At 48.7% G+C, this 14937-nt stretch overlaps 1 protein-coding gene across 18 annotated transcripts in view; it reads left to right on the top strand.

Annotated features, from left to right (window-relative positions):
* RERE (arginine-glutamic acid dipeptide repeats) overlaps positions 1 to 14937 on the top strand; it is a 1190399-nt gene that overhangs the window by 234747 nt on the left and 940715 nt on the right. The window contains exon 1 of one of the 18 annotated variants that reach the window (XM_085609693.1): positions 7236 to 7457. The exons of 16 other annotated variants lie outside the window; for them this stretch is intronic. The gene's annotated coding sequence lies outside the window, so the exon portion shown is untranslated. Of the gene's footprint in view, positions 1 to 7235; positions 7458 to 14937 lie in introns of those variants that run through there. One more of the 18 variants, XM_085609703.1, reaches the window with a different exon arrangement.

Below are 14937 nucleotides of genomic sequence, written 5' to 3'. Positions count from 1 at the left end.
TGTGTGACATTGTTCCATATTATGCTGTTTGTTTATTTTCTTATAGGTAAGATGCGTACCTCCTTATATCAACTATGTCTAACTATAACGGGAGGGCAGTGGTGGGATGGAGAGGTGATGAGAGGTCAGTGAGGAGGGGGAGTACTGTAGTTTAATTACTGATTTCCTAGTCGCAAAGTGCAGCTTTCTAGAGATGTCAGATCTTTAACCTAACCAAGCGTGCAATGTATTAGGTAGTCAGTGGCACTTACGTTTTCTCTTGCAGGGTGAGGTGCATTCTACCGAAGGGACACTATCTATTCTGTTAAGAGGGGGCCCTTCCTCCTCGTCTTCAGTGGTACTTTCGCTCAACCTGTTCTGGGTGCTCCCATACATTCAATATTTCGGTCCATAAATCTGCTATTGGTCGAATTCTGCTCCCCTTTGCTTCCTCCCTCATCAACGCCCGCTCTTCTGCCCTAGCCCACTGTGTCATCTCTGGTTTCCATGTCTTCACTTTTGGCCTCAACGTTGATGTCCATTCTATAGCGATTCTCCGTTTGGCCTGGCTCAATGCTACGTCGGTGAATCTGGTTCTCACTATTTTGGCCCTGGGTCTAGCATATAATCCTAATATACAGGCCTCCAATGTCATATGGGGGGGTTTTCGTCCTAGCGCCATACTCAGGGCCTCTATTATTCCCTTCCAGTATATCTGTATTTGTGGACAATACCACACCATATGCGTAAACTCTGCGTCTGTGTGCACATCTGGGGCACGGTCGAGGCTCTTCTCCATGTGTGACCTGCAGTATGTGCGGTGTCATGTAGGTCATATGTATATAGTTATATTGGGTGTATTTCAGTCTGGTATTTCTAGAGATTTTTTCGGTGTAGCCAGTATTTTTTGCAATTCCAAATCTGTTAAGTCCAGAGCGAGGGCTTTTTCCCACTTGTTCTTTAATGTATCGAGTTGACCTTTAGTCATGTCTACTATGGATCGATAGAACCAAGTCACTAAATGTTTTGTGGCACCCATCGACACCAATAATTGTAGTGTATGATGTGTGGGTGGTTCTGTCGCACCATAGGGCCTAAAATGAGTTTGCCATTGCCCGGTAATTAAGAAATTGTCCAGGACGCAATTGATCTGAATCCATCAGGTCTGCCATAGATATTAACGTTCCCTGTATGTAGCAGTCCCCCACTGTGTGTGTATGCCTACTTCTGTCCGGGCTGCCAACTGTCTCTGTGTGGAATAAGTGAGAGGTTCACCATGTGGTAGACCTGTTTGAGATAGTGACGCTATTGTGGCAAAGGTTATACGTCATTAGTACCAGTTTAACACTGAACAGCAGCAATAAGCAACAGGAAGGTGACGAGTCAACCTTTGCAAAAGATTTTCTACTGTGTGACAACACGTGTTGCCACGTTTTTTGGTAACTGCAAATGTATAATCTTGCAAAATACACCCAGTCGCAAAATCTCCTAATTCCAGTAGCACTGCTTATCACCAACTGAAAACCGTGTTCTTCTTCTGCCTTCTAATTCATGTTTAATTTTATAATTTAATATGGAATTGTACTACGTAAAAGGTAACCAAACCAAGTATATGCCTTGGAGATGGGGTGATCAGATGGTAACTTCCTGGCTTTGTGGTAGTCTTAGTCCTATTTACGGAGCAGTTTGAGTGCTTCAGCCAAGATGAACACACTTGTTACGAAGCTGCTTGTTTTCTAGCGTAGTCCTTCCGGTGGTTACCTACACAGAGTGCATTACGTGCTGCTGCTACACTCCTAGTCCATGGAAGCAGATAATCTGTGGTACAATAATCACTTTCCAACTCCTTGTCCTGTTCAGAGTTGATTGGTGAGCTCACTCTGACCCATTCGGTGCAACGCGTATGCACTAAGACCCTTATGCTGTGTCCCTTTGTAACCCAAGAAGAGTCTTGATTACCACCAGAGCACACTAAAGCTTGCTATTAGAATATTGGCCCTGTACCAAATCTCTGCAGTCTTGTCGCCTATTGGCACCTGTGGCCTCTAGTTGATATAAGTGTCCCATATCACTTGTGATGATCACATTTCTGATCTGTTACCTCGCACCTCTTGTCCGTTCAGCTAGAACAAAAACGGATGAATCTAGTATTTTCATCTCCGCCACTGGTAATTATGTGGTACTGAATTTGACTCCATTGTTTTTAGGTCTCGCCTGGCGTGGGCTGCGCACATGCACAGTCTCGCTGGCGAGATTGAATGATTTGGGGTATTTTCTGTAAAGGGCATAAAGCCCCGCCCCTCTTTTCCATTGGCTGGCGTCACCGTTTATGCTAAACGGTGGCCAGCCATTGGAAAAGAGCTGTTCGTAACGTTTTTGTTTGGCTTTTTGAGCATAAAGACAAGGAAGCTTTCACAACGGACGAAAGTGAAAGCGGACCGTGCTTGTTAAACTTTGCACTTCTCAAGCACTAAGAAATTCAAACGAGCTGATTTTTGATAGACAATTCTCACACTACAAGGTTTTTCCAGAGATTGGTCTCTGCAAACACTGCCTTCGCAGGACGTTGTCTCGCAAATTAAAACGGTGCAGTCTTTTTTTTTTAAAGATACCGCAGTTTCTGAAGTTTAAAAAACAGAAATTACATAGTTTACAGACGTAACCCTTCTCAACCTTGCACACGCATCTGAACTACTATCGGGTTGATGGAAAATGGAGTGACTGAGGGGGTAATTTTTCACCGTCTGGTTTCTCTGGAAGGCCACGAGGGCTGGGGCTGAATCAGTCACCTGTCAGAGTTCCGCAGGGCAAAGCATCCATTAAAACTTAACTCAGATCGGACTGAGCCAGCAAGCTTCCCGCATCCACTTCAGCCACCACCACTCCCTGTCAAGTCTCCTCACGCGCCCCCCCCCCCCCATTGGAGATGAATGGTTATTTCCCATTGTTTGGTAACTTCCATCAGGGGCAGGCGCGGAGGGCACTCGAGACAAAGTTCCATGCAGGGCAGAGCCCCGTGCAGAGAGTGCGGAGCTGTGTAATAGACACAGCTTTATATGTCTTCACCAAGTCTGGGCGGGAGGGGAGGCCGAAGGCCAGAGCATTACAGGCCTCGCTATGGTGATGCATTTGTACTTTTTCGGGACACCTGTTGTGATGGAAGTCAAACCAGTTGTGGAAAAAAAAGCACAAAAAAAAGTTTCACCAGCAGAGCAAAAAAGAAAAAACGCATTCTCAGGCCCGAGGACCCCTGGCGCTTCGTACCTCACACTGAGCGGCGGGTTTTCTGTGAAATGCCATGCTCAGTGTCTGTCTGTCAGTCTTCGGGATCCCTCAATTTGTAAGACACGCTTTAAGAGAGGCCTGGCGAGGCCAATGAAATGACAGCAAGGGCTGCGAGGCCTAGACTGCGCGAGAGACGGATCGCACCAGAGGGGGTGGAGGGGGCTGGGTAAGTTGGGGGGGGCGGGTGGCAGGAACAGGAGCGGAGCGGAGGCAGGAAGACCAGGCGGGGTATGCAATGTGACTTGGAGCCCAACAACTATATATAGAAAACCTCTGTAGTTAGGGTTGATTCAGAGTTTACTAACAAAATACCATGTTTCCCTCTGATCACTTTACCCCTTCAAGCAATCTGCCCAAATGTGGTAGCTGCTTGGGCTCTCCCCAATAGTTCCATCTTCCAGATTTGGAGCAGCTCAATCAAGGAGGTGAAAGGTTACTCCACCCAGGAGGTGAAAGGTTATTTCAGAAAAAAATGTTGGTATGCATGCCAAATCCTTTTGTTAATTACAGCAATCATTACTGGACAGACTTACCTCACACGTAGAATGAAGACCGAGAATTTGACAGAATCGGTCCTTTTTAGGTCTCGCCTAGCGAAAGCAGCGCATGCGCTGCGCTCGCTATTGCGAGTACCTTTTGGAATCGATTCTGCTGAACACTCGCATGCACGCCTCTGCATGGACAAACAGCATGCTCGTGTCCGTCGGACTGTGGGCAGCCCTACGCCATCTTGCGATGCTTTCATTGTCATTGCAACGAAAAAGCGATCGCTTTCACTGCCGCTTGTTTATCTTGCTTTCCTTGCTCTTTTCTGCGCTGCCTCATTCTGAGCGCCCTTAGTTTTGGAGAGGGAAACTGGATAGCTGTGTCGTCAATCACAAGGTTTACGGTGCAGGCCAGCGTCCTGGCATCTGCACTCCTAGGTGCATGGGGTGCAGGGGGGAAGGAGGAGCAAAGCTGGCGGTGTGCAGAGCGGTCGCTCCTCGCTCGCACACATAAGGGGGCTGCAGAAGGGAGCCTCTGACTGATGGAACAGCTGCTCATCGCAGGGATCTACACAGAGCCACATCTGAGGTAAGGTGTCTGGCTGCTTCCCGCCTCTCGCACGAACACCTTTGCCGGTCCATGTTCTTTTATTCTTCTGCATTTAGCCCCGCTTACCCTATGATAAATGACACCTTTAAAGGACCAGAAGGCAAGCACTTTGAATTGGAGGAGTAAGTCAAAGCTCACGAACTGGAAGAGCGCGCCCAACAAAGTCCTAGGTGTGCTAGCAAATGGTGAAGCTCTAGCTCCCTGGAAGAGTAAAATAATCAGGCGTTTGCCAGGTTGCTAGAAAGCCGGTGTGTTTACATTGTGGTTCCAATTGTAATGGCTGCCCAGTGGCGCTGGTCATCTACAAGCCCCATCACGCCTAACGCTGTGACCTCATCCCCCCCAGCACCTCATCAGGTCACAAACCTTGTAATTCATTGGATTCTATGAGGTCGTATTTGCTAGTCTCATAAAATTGCATTTACCAGGGCCATTTGTTAACTATACATGAGCCTTGCTCTTCGCTTAGAGGCGTATGTATTGCAAGAGTCCTATTGGAGCGTCAGAGGCCAAATTGCTTTCTCTATTAGTACTACAACTCTCATAGTGAATGGGAGAGGTGGGGTTTGTTTCTTCTCATGACGACATTTCCCATTCTGCCATGCATCTCTGGCTATCCTTTGCTCAAGGGACCGGCCATCCTGTCTTAATTGCTGAACCACACGTCCCATGCTGCTCTGTTTGCTTGTCTGTGGAAGTTTTCTCCGCCCCTTTGCATTCTACGCGTAGTAGTCGCCACCAGTGTACACACGCAGCAGAGATGCATACATCAGTGAAAGATCCAATGCACAGAGAGCATGCAGGTACCCATAGGCGCGGAATGTTCAGGCACCAACTACACACTCCCTATTGACAGACGATGCGGGTGCGCTTGCAGACCTGCGAATTTCGCTTTTTAAAACTTACGGGCTTAATATAAAACCACACGCTTTAGAACACGGACATTCCTAATATTGGTACACATCTGCTACATACTCCTATTTACAGAACGTGTAGTCATCCATCCATAGTAGACACATATATATTTATATCGGATCGTTGTAAAGCTGCTATTCTCATGCGGGCCTCGCTTGAGATCCACATCTTCACTGATAGACACGCAAAATCTGCACTCTAAGAAGTTCACTATAACCTGTATTTGACAACATATACTGACCCATGTTGTATGTTATTTGTCTATTAAAAAATACAACTGGCGTTACTGTGGCATCTTTAGCGCTCAACTAAAATAAGACTTAATTTACACAAACCTACTAGCAGAACGAATTTTTCAGCATTTACTGTCGGTGGCATCATAGGTTTTGGTATAAAGACAACTTCAGGACCGGCTTGGTGATTTGTGGGCTGTGTGTTGTAACTTTTACTGTTGGGAGGGGGTGAGCAAAAGCCACAAGAATTGAAAATGCAATAGGTCTCGCCTTTAGCCCCTTCAGTGCCCATGACGAGCTGGACTCGTCATGGGCCGCGGTGGCGCTGTGCCCATGACGAGTCCAGCTCGTCATAGACCCCGCCCGCTAATGCAACGGCCGGCACTGGGCGGGGAAAGGGGCGGGCACTGAAGGGGTTAAATTAAAGCCATTTGCTTTGCTAATGGTATTGTATAGCAAAGCAAATGGCTTTAACTTAATAAAAGGCAAGACCTATTGCATCTTTAATGCTTGTTTAATCATGCATCCTTTACAGAGGAACAAATTATAACCATGTCAATCTAGGCATGGTCTCAAAGTGCCAGTCCAACCTGAGTTGCCAGACCACACTTCTTTTAAATAGGAACCCAATCAAACTCAGACCAGTTTCAGCTTGTCGAAGCTCATCTGTGAGGTGCAGCTTGAGTCCTGCCGCACAGCGAGCTCGGGCCCGGATCAGTTCTTCTACTTACACAAAATTTGATGGACGGAATATTTTCCATTGTCAAGCCCACTGATAGCAATGGGCTTATCTGCCCTGTCACCTGCTTGACCTAGGCAGATATAGACCGAGCATTGGCTGGTGCCCACTGTCTTGATATTTTTTTAAGGTGCACGAGGATGAGAAGACGGCACTTACGTAGCACGTGTGTGTAGAGAGGCGTGGCTAGCGGAGGTATGTGAAGAGGGCTACAATGCTGACTATTTTGCAGTTTAGGTTGCAGACTATAATCTGTTTTGCAGGATGCAGGATTTACACTGTCATTCGAACATGGAGAGTCGGTAGTTGCAAGTTTTGTTTGCAGTGAGAGTTACAGTAATGGTTACCTATATTCGATGGGGTGTAGACTGAACACTTCCCTCTAGGTCATTCCATTTCTGGACTTTTCAATGACAGCCGGGTGTTGTAGTCTTATTTTACTTCCATCCAATTCATCCGACAAAACCTCTAAAATCAGTGATTTGTAGGTGAAAGGTGCACTACTGGGGACCATGTCCGTAATGAACTTTGAGTGGGATGCTTCCTCTAGCTGGGCGCGGTTCTGTATTTACGTTGAACGGGGGCGCTAAGCTATGCTCCTCATCAGGTGTCTGCAGGGCAGTGCAGGTAGAAGGACTCTAGGGGTTGCACGTGTAGGATTTCTCGCCTGTTACACCTCAGGTTAGGGTCTTGTAGTTCAGTGCTGATCCATCCGCTACTGTTCCGCTCCGGGTTTTATTCACCGCCACGCCTCCTAGTTGCGCCGCGGTTGCTTCCGTTTCTCTGCACTGGTGTTGCAGTGGTCTCCTCTCCGGGTATTGTTGATCCGCTTTGAGTCGCCCTATCGTGTTCTTCCTGACCCTGCCGCTAAACACGGACGTTTCATTTCCCCACGCCGTGTTTGGCCGCTTCTCAGCTGGTCATTGGACTCCATTCCGGACTTTCTCCTTGCCCCTCTGTGCTGGGCGGGCGGCGTCTCTGCTGTCTGGGCGGACATGTGCCAGTGTCTGCCGGGGAGGAGCCGGGAGAGGAGCAGCCGAGGAGTGTGGAGCGCCAGGACCCCCACAGCAGCCCCCGGACCTAGGGACCGCACTGCTTGTAATCTGGCTTGATTCTGCGGCCCCCATGGGTTGCGGCCGGGCCTCGGAGAGGAAATGCCAAGGAGAGGAAGCTCCGCCGGGATCTTCTTGTGCCAGGTCGAAGGAACCCAGGCATGTGTTGTGGGCGGGAATGGGAACAGGCGGGGAGGGGGTGCATTGATGAGAGCTGTCGTCATGCCCGAGGTCTGACCCTAGATTAAACGCGTGCATGTAAAGATGATGGAGGGGTGTTGTACGGAGTGGGAGATGGAAGGGAACGAGGCGCATTGGTAGCCCCACATAAAAACTCCGCCGTGAATTTGTCCCGACAATCATTGTGTAGCCTCGCCCCGCTCCCTGCATATAGCACCAGCTCGTGTATAGCAGCACCCAGTTAACCTCCTCTCATTCCTTATATGCGCTAGCCCTTGTGCTAAACCCCAGCCACTCTGTTCTTAGTCCAGCCCTTTGTGCATAGCCCCACCTACCACCTTGTTCATGATCTTAACCCCCCTTAGCCCCACCCCTGCATGTCAGCGCAAAATATATTACCCTCATCCTCCAATATGGTTCCCTAATCCCCGCATGGAGCCCTGCATCTTCACTGTGTGTCAGTGCACCGCACTTTACTTAAGCCCCCTTGGGATTTACCCGCTCCTCTCCAACTGTCTACTCTTGTAGCCTCGCGCCCAGGCACGCGAAGACCGTTGCGCTTGGCCACACCTCCACGTTCTTCACTACCTATGCAGTCGTGTCTCCGGCATTGTACTGCTCTTACCCAGGGCTTCAAGTGGGATGAAAAAACTGTGGGTGGGGGTGGGGGGGGGGGGGGGTCTCAAAGGGTCGGCGCCAATGTAATTAAAGGCGTGGCTTAAACACACGTACTCTAAAAATCTGTGGTTAGCATAGTGTGCCGCCCGACTTGTATTTTTGTCATTGCATCCAGATATGATAGAACAAGTACCATTATACCTACAAGTCAGAACTATTGGCATTGTCAATGGCTGTTAGTTGCATAAGATAAATAAGCAGCAACTATGGCTTGTATATAATATTGAAAAAGTTTCCACTTAAAGCTCTAGGGACACCACAACAATGTTACTGCTCATGAGTTTAAAAAAGAGAAGGGAAATCCAGAGAGAAAGTGACTCTTTAAAGGATTTCCCTTCCCCTACAATGCTCACCTGGCATGACGTCATGCCGTAACTTCTCCACTAGTGAGAAGTGAGCAGTGTGAGCACACACATAGAGGGACTGCAGTCCGAAAAAAACGGACCGTCTGTGCCAGGGCACAAAACGGAGCCGGATAGAGACCCCCTTAAAAACATCCGGTGCTCAGCACCGGTGAGACCCGGCCCACTCAAAGCCCTGCTCTTCACCCTTCTGCCGCTGACCATTCGTCCCCATAGACAGACCGTCAGCCCTGTATTTCACTGTCATGTGGGCTGAATTTCTGTAACTAACACGGTCTTCTGCCATTTCCCATCGGTACCCTTGATTTGTTCTTCTCCCCAGTTCTCTCATTTCTTACTAATTGGTTCCTTCACCACACAAGGGTTCCTCACACCGCAGTATCTCATTCAAAGCCTCCGTAGAGTTTGAAACTGTGAAGCGTTGCTGAGAGAAAGCGCAGCTCCAAGTTATATTAGCATCGATGTTTGGAAAGAGGGATCCCTAGAATGGGATTTTTTTTGGTTGTCACTGGAGGGAGTAGAGATGGGAGGTGATGTGAGTGGGACCTGATGATGGGTCGAATGTAGGCTTGTTATAGCATTCGTGCAGCTTTTCCAGTTTCAGAGCAATAATGCAGGTGGGAGTGAAAGTTGAGGAACAGAAAGGACGCTAAATGAGGGAGTTGTAAAGGCTTCCAGAAGCATGGTAGAGGAGGGTTTACCAGATGTTGCCTTTCCAAAGTCCACTTTGAGGTGAAGGAACAGTTTGCGAGTGCAGTAAGTGGAATGGCCTGTCCTGTAACAATACACAGTGCCCCACGTAAAATATATGGTCTGTTCTAGGCTGCTGGCAGTAGACATTGGGTAGAGCATCACCTTGTGTGGTACTGTATGTGAGGTTAATGCTTTTCAAGTCAACTGTACATTGCGAGGTAGCAGAGTTGCCACATCATGTACAAGCTGCAATTGTCCATTTCATTTAAAAGAATAATCTTTAGCTGCTGCTTAATATTCTTCGTGGTTGGTGAAGTGATGACTTGAAGAAAATGGTGTACGTTGGTATGCATCTTTTTTAATCCAGCCTATCTTTGGTGGTCTTGCCAAACATATTTTCTTAATGGAACATTGTATGACCATGGTAGATGTTGAATCAAAACTCAGTCTACACCATTTGTCGTCAGTGTTGGTTGCTAAGCATATGTCCGTTTTATGGATTACTAGGTAATCTCGTTTTCTCTTTAAACGGGTGCTGGTGGGAGTGCTTGTGGAAATATCCCGTGTGTTGTCCTTTGAGGAGAATAGCGTCTAGTGTAAGTCTGTAATGTCTACTCGGACATTGTTCGTGGATAAGAGGACGTTGGAGCCGTCTGACAAACTTCCATATGCGGAGAAAAGCACCATCGCTTTTGTTTTTCCTGTAGTTTCCAGGCACCCCCTACAGCACATGTGTTTTTTCACTCTTGGGCATTGAGAATCTGGATGGAGTTTAAGCCAGTGCAATTTGTGAGTAGTGGCTTCTTGTTTGAAGGCGGTGGTTGCCATGGAGTGAAGGGTTTCATTTGCGGTTCCCTTTAGAATGAAAAAATGAGCGAAACTCCTAGATTGTCAAACATTTAAACTCACTAGTGCGGCAGGGGCGTGTAGGAGAGAAGGATTAACCAGATGCGCAGTGAATGTAAGCCGTGTGTTTCTGCTGGGAGCTCACATTTTAACGTAAACAGGATTTAAGAGCATACAGATTGAAACAATATCCCGCTGTAACCTTGTGATCTTACTGCCCATTAATTCCAGACGGTAAGAACTAAAATGTAATCACATTTTTCTCTTAAGGCAAGAGCATTTTTCTTAAGTAAACATCTCCAAACACATATCGCCGATGCTTAGCAGACACTTCCTGGATGTATGCGAAGGAAGAGGTGTGATAGCGCTCAGCCCTAAACGGTGCTTGAGATATCCCTACCAGCTCCTAGGAACACCGAGGTCTTTCCAGTTTCTGGCATCTGGCAGCCGGTCTTTTAAGTGCTGTTTGTTCCTCTTGTACACGCAGTAATGTGATTCTTTATTAACAGTACGATTACTTAAAATCTTTTCAATATAAAACACATAAGCAACACCCCTCCACCCTCCCCCTTGGAGCTTCCCAGCATTCAAAATAAAAATGCACCATGCCTGCATGTGGTCTGTTTACTACTTTGTGTCCTTTTAAAACTGCGAATTAAAAATGAATTAAAATGTGAGATCAACTCCTTTGTAATGGCCGTTCGCGCCAATTTTTACTTGGTCCTGCTAGGTTCAATATTATTATAAAATCCATCAGGGTCATTACCTACGTTATATAGGTTGTCATTGATAGAAGTTTTTGCTGTGCTCCCTACTGGGCCCCACTCTATCTCTATAATCCTATTGTCCATAAGAGAAGCCCCTGAATTGGATGACGTCCGTCTGTCAGAGCTAGAGCGTCGGCTGGTTTAGTTACTGAATAATTGCGCCCCTGGACTCTGCTGCCTGTTGCTGGAAGTCAAGTGAGAGTCTAATTTGATGAATAAACTTGCCTGCTCTGGCCAGTAAGCAGGTAGTAGTTTGAGAAGCACCAATCCGAAGCGCTTACACGCAGTAGACATCACGCATATTAGCGAGTCTTCTTCCATATTCGCATTCAGAGTCTTTCAGGGAAAGACTGCAAAGATGCAATCCTCTTTGGTAGCGCTTCATAGAATGCTGCAATGCTTCTTGTGCACCTCCCTTTTTGCTCAAGTCCGCTTCACAACATTAGCGTTTTCCATCAGTTATGGAGGGTATTCAGGGACAAAAGCCCTTAAAACTGGACGCCATACTTGCACCCTTTTTACTCGACAGATGTCCTTTTGGATTGTAATACATGGCCATGTGTGCCCTGTTATTTACTCTCAGTAAATAGTTCTTACCACAGTTTTAAAAACAATAATGCCACGTGCCTCCACTATAAAGTGAAAGATCAAGAGGCTTAAAGGAATTCGATTTTCTGTAAGTAAGATTCTGGGTATACCAAGTTTTAATCGTGTTGGAATGGTTTGTCTTACGTATTTTATTTCTAAGTGGGAGCGCATTCTTCCTATTTTCGCCGTTTAAACTTACTTGCAGTTCATGGTGGAAACGGCTGTGAAACAGATGGTGAACCCGAAAAGCTATATATTTCTTGAAAGTGGACTGGTCCAAATTCATCAATAGGTCATTTGAGTAGATCGCTTAAAGTTTTCCCAAAGATATTAATTGTTGACATCAACAATAATATAAAAAAAATAGAAATAGCCAACGTTTTCATCTATAATTGTTTGGCTCTATGGCAGATTTACTACTGCAATATACCATTACGTCCGTAAGACCCTTCTGGTCACAGAGATACATTGAGTTTGCTGGTTGTCCAAAAACATGTGATACCCAGAGCCAACAACTGCAAAAAGAATAATTGATGGACAGAATGCAGAACAATGTCATACATTCACGCCAGTACAGAGATCTGGGCCTAAATGCATCGTTTATTTGCTCACCATGCCATTCCAGTTAGGACCCAGCCATTATGCACCCTGCGCCCAATGGGAACAGTCCAGCCTGAACTGCCAGGCCAGGTCCTCCCTGGACTGGAAACAAGCATCCTTGGACCGGGTTCGGGCTTTCAGCCCTCATCAGCCAGGATAGCTTGACTCCAGTGGCATGGAGAGCATGGAAACCACGTCTGGGCATACCCGTCCCACTCGGGATGACAAATTCAAAAAGAACAATTGATGGACAGAATGCAGACCAATGTCATACATTCACCCCAGTAGAGAGATCTGGGCCTAAATGCATCGTTTTTTTGCTCACCATGCCATTCCAGTTAAGACCCAGCCATTATGCAAATCAGTCTTGAACCCTGCGCCCTAATGGGAACAGTCCAGCCCGAACTGCAAGGCCAGGTCCTCCCTGGACTGGAAACAAGCATCCTAGGACGGGTTTCAGCTTTTCAGTATTCATTGTGTACCTTCCATGCAGAAATTCATATGGTAAAGGCTAATGAATAAAAAATAGATCTTTTGAAATGTGCTCTAGATACTGATTTTAGGATTACTTTTTTTTGTGTAGCTTTGAATTTGGGGATAGCCATATTATATAATTCAAGAGCACAGTTGGTGTTATTTCTTGCTCACTAGATAACCTAATTTTTCTTTTTACCATGTTCTCTGGTCTTGCATTTAATAGGTTATTGCCTCCCTGGGTGAATGAGAAATTAAAGACCTCCACAATCACCTTCCCAGCCGGACAGAAAGCTATTCAAGCGGTTTTGAGTTGAGGCTTGGCTGGATTCCATGTTGGGCTGCCGCATCCCTTCTTTTTTGGAAAAAAAAAATGTTTCCCTGGTATCCAGTGGGCTTTATACTACCCCCAAACCCCTCCCCTCTCTCCCTGAACACCTCCACCCTAAGTGGGCAGAAAGGTTGCGCCCACATGTGTGTCGAGCTTTGTTTTTGATTGGACAGCAGCCAATGGTTCTCTGTATGTTTTTCAAGTGTTGCTGCGTGTTTTCCATGTTTAATTAGTTGATGATCTCTGGTAACGTCATCCCTATAGTTTCAGGCCACTAGTTGTGTGGCTGTTGCCGACTCTGTAGGATATGGCTTTGTGTCAAATTCAGTCAATGCAAATTGTATCTGGTACTGAATGTGGTAATGGTTTTAAAGTGTCAGTTTGTTTTACTGCTCACACTGTCTGTGACATTCTTGTGGGTTGTGTCTGCTGCCATTTCTAGTTTTTTGTGAATTTTGATCTCTTTTGAGGCTTAATATGGTCTGTTTATTTGATGTATTTACAGATTATATCATGTTCTGTGTGTGAACGCCTTCTCTATTTATGTGGTGAGTGCCGAGTTAGTTTGTTTGATGTACGGATGTATTAATGATATAAACCCTTTTTAGGTCTCGCCTGGCTATCGCGTAAGCGATCGCTCAGCGAGACTTATGTAGGGGCTTCAGAAAATGCTCCCAAAGGCTTCCCAGGCGGATCGGGTGGCGGTTACGCGCACAACCACGCACATTCCATTTTCCACCAGCTAATTCCTGTGCGTGCGCCACCTCACGCATTCAGAGAGATTTAGTAAGGGGCACAAGACCTTAGGAATGCGGTTTATGGCCAGTGCATGTGAGGCATTCAAGTGCGAAGCTGGCATCTGGCATCGGACTTGAAAGCAGCAGACTGCTTTCGCCAGTGCGCGCTCGCCCTCACTTCCTGCATCCCCTCTTACAACAATTAACTTTCATTATAACTCGCACCCCATATGCTCTTCCCTCCCACCCTTCGATGTCCGCTTTTCTTGTTTACAAACCATGCCAAACACTGCTGCACGCCGCACACTGCTGCACGCCGCACACTGCCGCACACTGCCGCACGCTGCCGCACACTGCCGCACGCTGCCGCACACTGCCGCACGCTGCACACTGCCGCACGCCGCACACTGCCGCACGCCGCACACTGCCGCACGCCGCACACTGCCGCACGCCGCACACTGCCGCACGCCGCACACTGCCGCACGCCGCACACTGCCGCACGCCGCACACTGCCGCACGCCGCACACTGCCGCACGCCGCACACTGCCGCACGCCGCACACTGCCGCACGCCGCACACTGCCGCACGCCGCACACTGCCGCACACTGCCGCACGCCGCTGCATGCCGCACACCGCTGCATGCCGCACACCGCTGCATGCCGCACACCGCCGCATGCCGCACACCGCCGCATGCCGCACACCGCCGCATGCCGCACACCGCCGCATGCCGCACACCGCCGCATTACACACTGCCGCATTACACACTGCCGCCGCACGCCGCCGCACCGCCGCATGCCGCCGCATGCCGCCGCATGCCGCACGCCGCCGCATGCCGCACGCCGCCGCATGCCGCACGCCGCCGCATGCCGCCGCACGCCGCCGCATGCCGCATGCCGCACGCCGCCGCATGCCGCACGCCGCCGCATGCCGCACGCCGCCGCATGCCGCACGCCGCCGCATGCCGCACGCCGCCGCATGCCGCACACCGCCGCATGCCGCACACCGCCGCATGCCGCACACCGCCGCATGCCGCACACCGCCGCATGCCGCACACCGCCGCATGCCGCACACCGCCGCACACTGCCGCACACTGCCGCATTACACACTGCCGCATTACACACTGCCGCATTACACACTGCCGCATTACACACTGCCGCATTACACACTGCCGCATTACACACTGCCGCACGCCGCCGCATGCCGCACGCCGCCGCATGCCGCACACCGCCGCATGCCGCACACCGCCGCATGCCGCCGCATGCCGCACACCGCCGCATGCCGCACACCGCCGCATGCCGCACACCGCCGCATGCCGCACACCGCCGCATGCCGCACACCGCCGCATGCCGCACACCGCCGCATGCCGCACACCGCCGCATGCCGC

Source organism: Triturus cristatus, chromosome 1_2, assembly GCF_964204655.1.
Source record: "Triturus cristatus chromosome 1_2, aTriCri1.1, whole genome shotgun sequence".
In the NCBI taxonomy this organism is placed as follows: Eukaryota; Metazoa; Chordata; class Amphibia; order Caudata; family Salamandridae; genus Triturus; species Triturus cristatus.
Note: the sequence above shows the minus strand (reverse complement) of the source record. Positions and strands in the feature narration are given on the sequence as shown.